Raw genomic sequence first — 12,179 nt, 5'->3', positions numbered from 1 at the left:
TTTTCTAAATGGGATAAAGACGTCTGGAATGCCAAATCACAAATTGGTTCTTAAAGTTGGTGTCCCAATTATGTTACTACGGAATATTAATCATAAAAAGGGATTGTGCAACGGTACACGCCTACAAGTCGTTAGTCTCGGTAGACGTGTCATTGAAGCTAAAGTTGTTTCTGGTACTCATATAGGATATTGTACCTTAATTAGTCGCATCAGTTTGACTCCATCGGATAAGAAACTACCTTTCAAGTTAAAAAGAAGACAATTTCCTATTGCACTTTGTTTTGCCATGTCCATCAACAAAAGTCAAGGTCAATCATTATCTCGAGTTGGCTTATACTTAAAAGATCTAGTTTTTTCACATGGCCAACTTTATGTAGCTTTGTCAAGAGTGAAGAGTAGAGCCGGTGTTAAGTTAGTCATACTCGACAAAGAATCACAACTTACAAATAAAACAACAAACGTTGTTTACAAATAGATTTTCGGAAACTTAATGTGATACAATTTCAAACTGGTATGTATTTGTAAACATAGTTTTCTATTAATATTACAAAATCTTTTACTAATAATGTGTTCTTTTATTTTTTTTCAGGTGTAATGGTTTATTTATGTTATATTATTTCTTATTCATTGCATTGTTTATTTATAATGTTTTTTCTTTTTATGTTATACACATATTTTAACATCTTTTATACATTTGAGGGTAAAAAAACTTATGTCAAATAATTGTCTTGACTGAATACGTAGTTTATATTTTATATTGTTTGTTTATATGTTTTCCACCTGTGTGTAACACGGGTTATTACCCTAGTTCTAATTGTAGTTATTAGAATGTATCATCTAATCATTAGGGCTTCTAAAAGGAACGTCTATGGGTCTCTATAAAGAATACTAGGTTTACATAATAAGGACGCGTGCATAAACGATTAATGAAAGACTAAGACCTCATTTATGCTTACCTAGTACGGCCTTCATTGAATACCAAAACCCTAGACGTTCCATGCAAACCCTATAAACACTTCCATCATTCTTGAACGATTTATATTAACATACTAAAATCTTTGAGTATATTGTGAGTGTTTCTATACGATCATATAGCTTGTCCAACATCCTGATTATAACTGATTCCGCCGCATATAATCAGTGGGTCTTCATATTTAGATTTCGTGTGTGTTCTTGTCAAATTGTTTTACATGTAACACGAGATTTCGGTCCTGACATCTTTCTTTCTTAAAACCCCAAATTTGTGCTTATCTAATTCCGATTGATAGGGGTTTTGTGGGATTCAAATTTGGTTTTTGATTACTTTGAAAAGCCAACATGAGTGAACATGGAGGGATGGAGGTGGTGCCGGTGGTGGAGATGGAGGGATGCAAACTAAATGTTTCAAAACTATAGGGAGGTGATATGAACATTTTTAAGGTCATGATAATTATTTCGCATCCCCTACTAACTGCTGTTAGATAGAGGGACTTACACTGCACCATTTTTGAAACCACAAGGACTCATCGGGCAATGTGCGCCTGGCCAGAAACCACTAGGGCGCAAATGGGTATTGTCTCTTTATCTAATAACATATAGTCTCTCATACAACATATCGCCTCGATATCCTTTCTCATCATTTTTTCCGACTTCTCTCATGTTAAATATAACTCTCACTTTTTTTAACAATGTTACATTGTTAAATAAAATATTAATTGTATCAATAAAACACATTTATTTTAACCTATCTTATTTTAGAAAACTTTCAAATCTAACTATGTAACTTTTGTTTCAATCAAACATTAAATAGAAGTGAAGTAAAATTAAATAGTAATTCTTGTTTTTTCAAAACTGATCATATCTTAATTTTTCCAACCATATGATGCACATAAATATTTTAAGAATTTTATGTATTGATATTTTCCACCTGACGTACTGACATAGTGTACGAGTTCTAAGTTAGTGTATGTGTGTGTATAACTGATTTTTAACTTGATCGATAACCAATTGTTATGTAAACTTACCGCCCAATAATATCCTTTGAATCATTGAGATCATGTAAACACAATTTACATTGGGGAGGTGGCGTTCAAAGGAGCTAAAGGAAAAAAGAACTTCGAACATGAGGCATGTGCTAAATTATAAACTCTGACGTTTATTACTGTATCATCTCTTTCAAAGTTAAATATGTTAAACTTATATTACATTTGAAATACAATTAAAAGAATTTAAGTTTGAATAATATCTCAAGTTTTGAAAGCGTAATATATTTTTTAACATATAAAATGTGCATAAATTTTTTTTTTTAAAAAAAAATCATGTATTGATATTTTTCATCATGTATAGTACATGAGTTCTAAGTATATAACCGATTTTAAGCATAAGAGCCAATTAATGGAAACCTTATGGGCTCCACCGATATCCTTCTAACCATTGAGGTCATATGTGCACATGGTATTTAAGGGGTCAATTAAAAAAAGAAAACAAATTTGAATATGTGCATGTGCTAAATTATAAACTTTTAACACTTATCAATGTGTCAACCCTTTCGAGATTTGATAGGTTAACTTATATTAACATTTAAAATACAAATACAAGATTTTTAAGTTTGAATATTGTATCTCGAAAAAATTTGATAAGTTAAACTCAATTAACATTTAAAATACAATTAAAAGATTTTTAAGTTTGAATATTATATCTCAAGTTTTAAAAGCCACATGTATTAATAAAGTTTATATCTTTATGTTATTTCAGTGAATTATATGCATTGCTAAAGTAGTGAGAGATGGAAGCCCATAACATGAACCATGAATAATGAAAGGCTATAACGGCTCCCTTCCTAATAAACATGTCAATGTCGGCTAAGGTTTGTAAGAGAAAAAACTTGTAAATAAACCTTAAAAGCTTACAAACACAAGCTGGCTCTACAGAATTAAGGCTAATACGCGTTACGTCTATGATTGGAACACAACATGTTATGAGGTAATGAAAAATGATGCTAAAATTGCCATTCATAGCAAGACAAAACATTGTCTACTAGACTCCAAACTAACGGACCACAATGGAAACGTGACATAACTCATTATTGTCTAAACTCACCTTTACCAAACTGCCACCTTTCAACCTTTCGATGCTTAAACGTCCAAATTTTCAACTTGTCACATACAATGTCGTTCAGAGGTAATCATGACCCACGAAAAGGTAAAGCGTCGTTCAATAATTAACCATTCAGAAATAATAATAAATGTACTTAATCGATACGAAACTCATAGCACCCACAATAGTGGATTTTCCGCTCGTCTAGATGGCATGGAATGGGGCGGACGGGAAGTTCACAGACGATCATTGATGTGGGGCGCAAGTCCGGGGACGTGGTGCGGCGAGGTGGATGGGTCACATACTAACACACAATATATAGATTATTAAAATAATAGTTATTATTATATTTAAATAAAAGCAACAACTATATGGCTTAAAAAGGGTTAAATATTTAAACTTAAAATCTATAAATTAACATCCACATACCTTCATACTTCACACCCAACATTTCTACTTTTTCTCTCAACTATATCCAATGCTCCCCAAAATTAGGGGTGCAAACGAGCCGAGCTCGAGCTCGACCAGGCTGGAGCTCGGCTCGTTTAACATACACAGAGCTCGAGCTCGAGCTCGGCTCGTTTCGAGCTCTATTTTCAAAGCTCGAGCTCGGCTCGTTAGTGGATTTTGAAGCTCGAGCTTGGCTCGGGCTCGACTCGTTTACTATTGATCATTTATTATTTTATATAATTATTATTAATTAAATTTTATATATTTTTTTCAATTATAATTTATTTATAAAATAATATACATTATTTAGTTATTTTATTTATTTTTTCATAACATTATATATATTAATTACTAATTATTAAATATATATTTAAAAAAATATATATAAATGGCAGGCTCGTTTAGGCTCGCGAGCCGGCTCGAGCTCGATAAGTGAAGCTCGGGCTCGGCTTGTTTATTAAACAAGCTTATTTTGAGGCTCAAGCTCGGGCTCAAGCTCGATTAAGCTCGACTCGATCGAGCTTTTTAACGAGCCGATCTCGAGTAGCTCGCGAGCAGCTCGGCTCATTTGCACCCCTACCCAAAATACACACTTTCATCAAACGGAGAGAGGACAACCTCGGACAAAAAATAAAAAATGGATGAATTTATATTTAATCAAAAGATTGGCATACTAATTATGGACCATCCGCACATGAATTAACATAACCTCATTGAAAACGCACTTGGCGTTATGTACACAACTAAGAAGAAAACGTAATCTATGAAGATTAATTTTCTATTTTATCTATGGTTTTATATTTTAGTAAATGCACATTTTTTTTTACTTTTAGTTAATTTATGTTTTTTTAGTTAAGATTTTACTTTTTTTAAAATTCTTTTTAAATTATGTTATATTTCATATTTAATTATATACGAAATAAATGAAAATAATTTATTATATATGTTGTACGTTAAATTATAAATTTAAATTTAGAAGTAGGTGATGTTGTAAGGATTTCCGAATGTTTATTTTGGAATGTGTGGTGGGGTTGATGTGGAGATCTGCCGTTGTGGATGTTCTCATACTTTTTGCTCTTTACTTTATTTTCAAATGTATCATGTATAGATTGATCTTTAAAAATATCAAGGGTTAGAGTCCAAAATTTTCAATTGATTGTAAAATCCAAATCAATAAACCTCGTATATAAAGATAAAAAAAATGTTGGGATTGGGTGACTCCATACCCACCCTATATAGCAGATTTGTCCATGTTTAGGATGAATCATGAATGTTTAAGGGATGCCATTCGGGTTATGTAAACAAGGTTTAAGTTTTCAGGTCGTGTTTATAAACATCATGCTTTATATGCCATGCGTTTAGTAATGGGCCTTAAGCTTAATAGTATTGGGTTTATACTTTATAATTGCCTAAAGCATATGACTTTAGGCAACTGACTTTAGGTAGGACGCTTTACAAATAAATATTTATGCATTAAGCTTTAGACTTTCAGCATGCAACATGCTACAAACGGTAACAAAAGAGTAAGTGTGCTGGTCGAGGTCGAACAATATCCAAGATTCAAACAATTTATCATCACAAAAATAATGAAAAATAACCTGATAAATACATAAAATATAAGCTTAAAGGTAAAGAAAACTGTAGATTGCCATCCTGGTAGCTCAACATCCTATAACCTAGGGGTGTTAATCGGGTCGACCCGATCGGGTTTCGGGTTAATCGGGTCGGGTTAGTCGGGTTGTGAAAAAAAATAATCTAACCCGTGACCCGACCCTATTAAGGTTCGGGTTGTCGGGTTCGGGTTAATCGGGTTTCGGGTTATTCGGGTCGGGTTAGTCGGGTTAATCGGGTTGCTATATATTTTTAAGTTGATTTTTGTGTTGGTAACCAGTGGACTACAATATTTATCTCATTATTGCATATAGGACAGTAGACAAACCAAACGATTAGGGATGTTCATGGTTCGATACTTCGGTTTGAAACCGTTTAAACCAATCATTTGTTTAGTTTCATGGTCGGGCTTTCTTATTAACTTTCGGTCGGTCGGTTTCAAAAACTTCAAACCGTAAAGAACGGTTTGGTTTACGGTTTTAAAATTTTCAAATCGTATAACCAGATCAGACCGTAAGATGAATATACTTTATTTTTTTTTAAATATATATATATATTATACTATATGTAGTTAATTATTTATATTTTGTGTTAGGCTTAATAAAAGTAAAACTTGGCTTTGGCTATGACTATTAACTTGCTTAAACTGTACTACTATAATGAGGTGTGTTTATGGTATTAAAATTTCCAATTCTATTTGTTATTTCATTTCAAATTAAGATTGAAGCCGATTTGTTGCATATTTATTATCAGTAGATCTCATTGATTATTGTTAATTTTTAAGAACCTTACACATGTTCACCTTAGACAACACCTCAAAACTTGAGCAGATCCTTTGTAGCATGATGGTATGCAATAAAGGAATTTTTGTAACCAATATAATTTGTTTCGTACATTTTTTATATATATACCCAAACCGTGAAACCAAACGGTTAGTAACGGTTCATTTTGGTTCGGTTTTCTATCTTAACGGTTCAGTTTTTGTTTTTTATTAACGTTTGGCTCACGGTTTGTGACATTCGTCAATTTCGGGTCTTGTTTGTATTCGTTTTTGTATTTGTTTATTATGTAAACCGACCCGATTTGTAAACCGAAGCATATGTTATAATCAAAATGATGGATTTATGTTACAATATTGTTTCATACTTGTTGGGTCTTGAAAACATCCTATTTTTATATTTATTTATTATGTATTTATTTTTATTTTTTGTTGTTTTGTGTTTTTGTCTTGATCCATTTTGCATGAAAACTCTTGTGTCTCACACCCATATTTGACCACCAACATTACCCTATATATACACCACCATTCCTCTTCATTTTCCCTTGCTACAACTCCAAAAAAAAAACTCTCTCAAACATCAAAGATTCAAGGTTATCTTCTTAAGTGTTCTTGAAGGTTTTTAGTCTTTCATCTTAATTAGTTTATGTAGCCTTATTAATACTTGTTTATGGTTATGCAACATATATATAATATACACCTCTTGTTTACCTTTGGTAGTTACTTCTCCGATTCCGGTCGGTGAGGTTTCGGACCTCATAAGGCAAGGCTTCATGGAGGACTTCGTGTCCTTGATATATATACATCTATATAACTTGTTCATACATATTAATCTTGCTTATTTTAGTTTGTTGGTCATGTTTACAAGTTCCATGGTTATGGGTTTTTAAGAGTCTATGCTTCAATTTAACCGTAAATAGCTCTAAACCTTAAACCGAACTTTGTTACTAGTTTTGTTAAATAATTGTTTAAACATACTTATTGTTAGATCTAAGTTTCTAAAATCATTTTTACAAATTCTATGGTTATGGGTTTGCAGAATCTTACCTCGGTCTTAACCCGAAACACGATTCGAACCGAAAACCGAACTTTTGTTTAAAGACTTTATTGTTAACTTTTTGTTGTAAAACTTAAAGTATTTTTATTTGTACATTATTATACAAGTTCCTTAGTGTTTGGACATGTGGAAACCATCTATGAACTTGTTGTGAGATGGAAACCGAACCAAACCGATTCTTACTCGCTTAAGTCACACAAGTGTTTTTTTTCCAGCCATCAAGACTTGTATATTTCTTTAAAAATAGTTACAAATTGATTTTTAAATATTTTCTTAAGTACTTGGAAATGTTGGATCCAACTTGATCTCATAACAAATTTGGACCGACAAAACCGAACACTCGCTTAACGTGCGTTGTTAGTTCTAAAACAATGGAACTACATACTTGGTTAAGTCTTATTAAATTTTATTAAGTTATCTCATAACATTCAATATTTTGGAAAGGTGACTTTGGGTTTGACCAATTATCAAGACCCGAACCGACAACCCGAACACTCGATAAAAAAAAAACCGTTTTAGTATCTTTATTCCAAAGGGATTTGCATTCTTGCATTTTACCCACCTTATTACTTAACATAGGTTGAGTAAATATTAAGGTTAGATACTTTAACCCGGTTTCGAGCAAACTTACATTTTTAAAGGGTTTATAAATTCTTAAATAGTTACATTTTAAACCTTGAACTTTAATTATTTACATTTCTCAACATTTATTTTGTTTAAAGACCTTCAAGACAACCTTTCTAAATTCAAGACTTCTTTTCTTTTTAGGCATTGTGCGTTAAACTCGTCGTACCGACAAATCTCAAAATTATCATCTTTCAAGTTTACTACTTGAATGTGAGTACTTCATACCCCATTTTCCATCTTTTATTTTGGGGGTGACATTTCATACTTATTCAACAAAATGTTTTATATTTGAATCTTAAACCACAAACGTAGTTGTATACTTTACCTAAATAATTGCTCGATTTGGTGTTCTATGCTTATATGCCTATGTGTTTATCGCTTTTGGCTGGTGGAACTATAAAATCCTAGACTATTTGGCATCCTCTTATAGCAAGGTGTCGTTAACGTAATGCAATTAACGATAACTATAAAATCCTAGACTATTTGGCATCCCTTTATAGCTAGGTGTCGCTAATGTGTTTAGCGATATCTATTTATCCAAATTACCACTTTTATTTATCGTTTCGTATGCAAGTTTTGTGGCTATCATTATTATATACTAATATGATTAAACTTATGAATTGCTCACCAACCTTTGTGTTGACAAACTTTATTTTATGAAATGTTGAAGGTTTGTATCTTGGTTGATTTATGATTGTGAAGAAAACGACATCAAAAACCTTAGGATATTAGTAAAAATGAACAATATTAAATTTGCCATATTTTGTGATATCTTGTTTATGGTTATTTTATGAATAATTATTATGGGACATTTTTGATGTTGTGAAATGAAATGAGTTTATTAAATACTGTCACTTTAATTAGTGTCATGTGCTTATGGACAATCGTTACACCTCGGCATGTTCCGCCGCCTTTGGTCGGGGTGTGACACGGTTTGTCCTAAAAACGATTAAAACCGGACCGTGAACACCCTTACAAACGATCACGTACAAGGGCATGTTTGTCTTCGTTCATTTAACTTTAAACGAACACGAACACTTAATCGAACAAATATTTGTGTTCATGTTCGTTCATTTAAAAAATGAACATGTTCATGTTCGTTTATATTCATTCATTTAAAATCTAAATGAACAGTTCATGAACATAAACGAACGTAAATGAACATATATGTACATGCGTAAATGAACACAAACAAACATAAACGAACATACTTAAATGAAAACAAACACCACTAATCGGGTTATTCGGGTTAACCCGAAACCCGATTATTTTCCAAAAATGAACCCAAAACCCGACCCTATTAACAATTTGGATTATTCGGGTCAACCCGAATAACCCGATTAATATTTTGTGACCATGTTTAACCCGACCCTAATAAGCTTATTAGGGTTCGGGTCGGGTTAATCGGGTTCGGGTATTTTGAACACCCCTACTATAACCCACAAATATCAAAATAAAATGAATCAACATGAGAAAATGATATCGAAGAATATAGCACAACCAGAAGCTTAAATCCTCATGTTCGAAAATTGAAACAATATCCACTCGTCTTATGTACAAAGACTCTCCGTAAGGGGGGAATGAGCACTCATGGGTACTATTCATACGCCAACCAATCCTACACTCCCACATAATTTCTACCCTTAAGTACCCAGAAATCACAAAATCACTAACAACACCTACCCACAAGTGCCCTTTTTTTTTTAATTCTCCAAAGGTAGAATAACGTTTAAAAAAGAACCAATTTTACGTGAAACATTTGTTATGGAATGAAGCCATGTGATTTAGAAACCACGCTATCCATATGACTATATGAGTGCTCCGTCCTCTCTAATGGAACTTCAGGCTTGAGTCTTCGGGCTTTCGATCTCGTGTATTATGGGCTACGTTTTTCTTGCTTTACAGTCTTGGTCTTTAAAAATATAACATATATTTGGGCTAAAAGTCGGATCTGTCAGCCCATCAAGCTTTAGGGTTCGCTAAATAGCCTTCACCACATCCATCACAGCCTCTTCGCAACCAAACCGTCGGCTAGGGTTTCATAACCTATCCAGAAAAACCACAGCTTACGCTTCCCGATCACCATGAGAGCCAAGGTAAGTGTCCTTTTGTATGAATTGGTTATAGATCTTAACGTATATGCGTCTGAAATTGGTCGATTTGTGAAATTTTACAGTGGAAGAAGAAGAGAATGAGGAGATTGAAGAGGAAGCGCCGAAAGATGAGACAGAGATCTAAGTAATCTGTTTGTTGGGAATAATAATTTGGTACTTGTTTTATTATCAGTTTTTGTTTCGTGTTGTTGGATCGAGTTTGTGACTTTTATGATTATGAGTTTAGTTTGAATCTGATGGTTTTGGTTAATCGTTTTAGTTTTTAATTTCTTGCTCATTTGTGGGTTGTTGGTTTGTGAATCCAATGTTTAGTTTTGTGGCAGAATTTGAATTGTATGCTCTGTTTGATTAGAACCCAGACTCGATAATAACCGATATTGAGTCGTGAATTGCTGTTTGAATTGGAAACGGATTGGATAGGTTCGGTTCTGTTTCAAGTTGCTTTTTAATCTGTTCCGGTTTGGCTTGAATGTAGGAGTTTTCAAACCGATATCAAACCATTAACTTAGTTTGAAACTAGAACTAGTTTCGCCAATTTGGTTGGAAAATTGTTTTGTGGCAAGTTTGTGACCGGTTTTGGTTTATAAGCCCTTTACTGTTTACTTCTACTTGAGCTAATTGTATGCATGCTTGTAGCGAATTTGCTTTAGAGTGTTCAGCTCGTAGACACTCTGCTTTAGGATTCTTAATATCCTAAGAACACTAGGCTATCTGTTATTTGCTATGGTTTTTTGATATGTAATGATTGTAATACAATTATTTGGATTCTCAATATTACTAACGCATTTCAATACACAAGACATATTTTGGTTGACCTGACGAAACTGGTTGGTTAGAATAGATTTGGTTCAGGACCGGCTGATTTAAGATTGGTTATTTCAGTTTTGGTTAGCAAAATAATAAGACATCTATTTAAGTATTAAAGTTTGAATGCAAAATCCTAAGATATGATGTTTAAGCAAAGAAAATAATTATCCACACAACCTAGCATTTGCAGATTCTAGCTTTCAAACTTGTAAAATCTATTAACCTAACTTGATTTTATGATATGCAAGTATCTTTGTGCTTCATTTGGAACATGGTAGCTTTCTACTTTTGAAACAATAGTACACTCTTGACCCATTTCGTTACTATAATCGGTAAAGATTAGGGCTGTTCATTTTGTATTAACCGGACCGACCTGACATAAAACCGACCCGAGAACCGAAAATCTGGTAAAACTGAGACCGACTACCAGACCTCCAATGCCCCATTCGGTTTATTTCGGTCCCGGTTCTGGTAAATCGGTTTTCGGGTTGTACCGGTACCGAGTTTAACTAATCGGAAAAAGATTCCGGCCAAAAGAAACAACTAGATAGAGTCGTAGAGACATTTCAGCCTCTTAAATTGTTGTAGTAGAGACGTTAAAAAATGAAATGAAATGAGCAAAAATTGGTATGCCAAAACTCATTCGGGTAATCATCGTTGATATATGTCATATATGTTGTGAGGAAAAGAAAATGAAGAAGATGGATGGTCAATGAGTTTATCTTTTTACATTTCACATTTTCCTTTTTATATTAATCAGTCATTTGTCAAAAGAATATAATATAAATTACTTTTTCAGATCAAAAGATTTAAAACCCAATACTGAAGGATTTAATAATTTGTATTTTGTATAACAAAAATTGTAACTTGCTAACCTCAAACTTTGAAAACACTAATACAGTTTTCTTCACTTTCACATGCAACCATGGAAGATCAAATAACAGAACTAGAAATGAAGGCTTTATCAGGTTTGTTTAGGTTTATGTAGGATTCGGTTCTAATCGGTTCTCCATTGTTAAACCTGAGACCGACCTGAGACCGATTATCTCCAAATATAAGGACCGAAATAAAACAAGGAAGTGTAGGGTCGGTCCGGGTTTGGGTTTTTTCGGGCCGGTTATTTGGTTTTTTTGGGGCCGGACCTAAATGTGCACACCCCTAGTAAAGATACATTGAAAGTTCTAAAATATAACCGACTTTTTGATACCTAATAACTCCCAAGCAACAAAAAACCGAGTCTAGATTGTTTTATTTTTAAAGAAATCAAGTGTCCAGAATAGTATGTTCTTGTTTCCTGAATTTATGTTGGTCGTTTAGAAGCATGCATAAGGATACAAAATGCAAATTATCACAAATTAATTTAAAATTTTCTCAATTATTTTGTAAATAAGATTCTTATAGTTTGATGCTAATAGTGTAAAATGTAAGTAAAATACGAAAACAAGTTGATAGTAATCTAGAATCAGCGATTTGAAGAAACAAAAAACGATTGGCTTTCAACTCCCTGAGTTCGTGGGTTGTGTTTAAGCTTTTAACCATCGAATCAGTTGATTTTTAGGGTTTAGCTCATCCTGCCCGATTGAATGTCTTTTTACATCCCATCCTGACCGGTTGAAATTTTTTCACCAACTTTAGTTATGCCTATACTAACTCTTTGAGA

At 33.1% G+C, this 12,179-nt stretch overlaps 1 long non-coding RNA gene across 1 annotated transcript; it reads left to right on the top strand.

Annotated features, from left to right (window-relative positions):
• Positions 1 to 9,606: 9,606 nt before the first annotated feature.
• LOC143597693 (uncharacterized) lies at positions 9,607 to 9,962 on the top strand. Its single transcript, XR_013146976.1, has 2 exons — positions 9,607 to 9,694; positions 9,775 to 9,962. It is a non-coding gene; the product is annotated as an uncharacterized LOC143597693 (long non-coding RNA).
• The last annotated feature ends 2,217 nt before the right edge of the window (positions 9,963 to 12,179 follow it).

This window comes from Bidens hawaiensis, unplaced genomic scaffold (genome assembly GCF_021521415.1).
Source record: "Bidens hawaiensis isolate Kalapana, Puna unplaced genomic scaffold, B.hawaiensis_p1.1 tig00048862_1, whole genome shotgun sequence".
Taxonomy (NCBI): domain Eukaryota; kingdom Viridiplantae; phylum Streptophyta; class Magnoliopsida; order Asterales; family Asteraceae; genus Bidens; species Bidens hawaiensis.
Note: the sequence above shows the minus strand (reverse complement) of the source record. Positions and strands in the feature narration are given on the sequence as shown.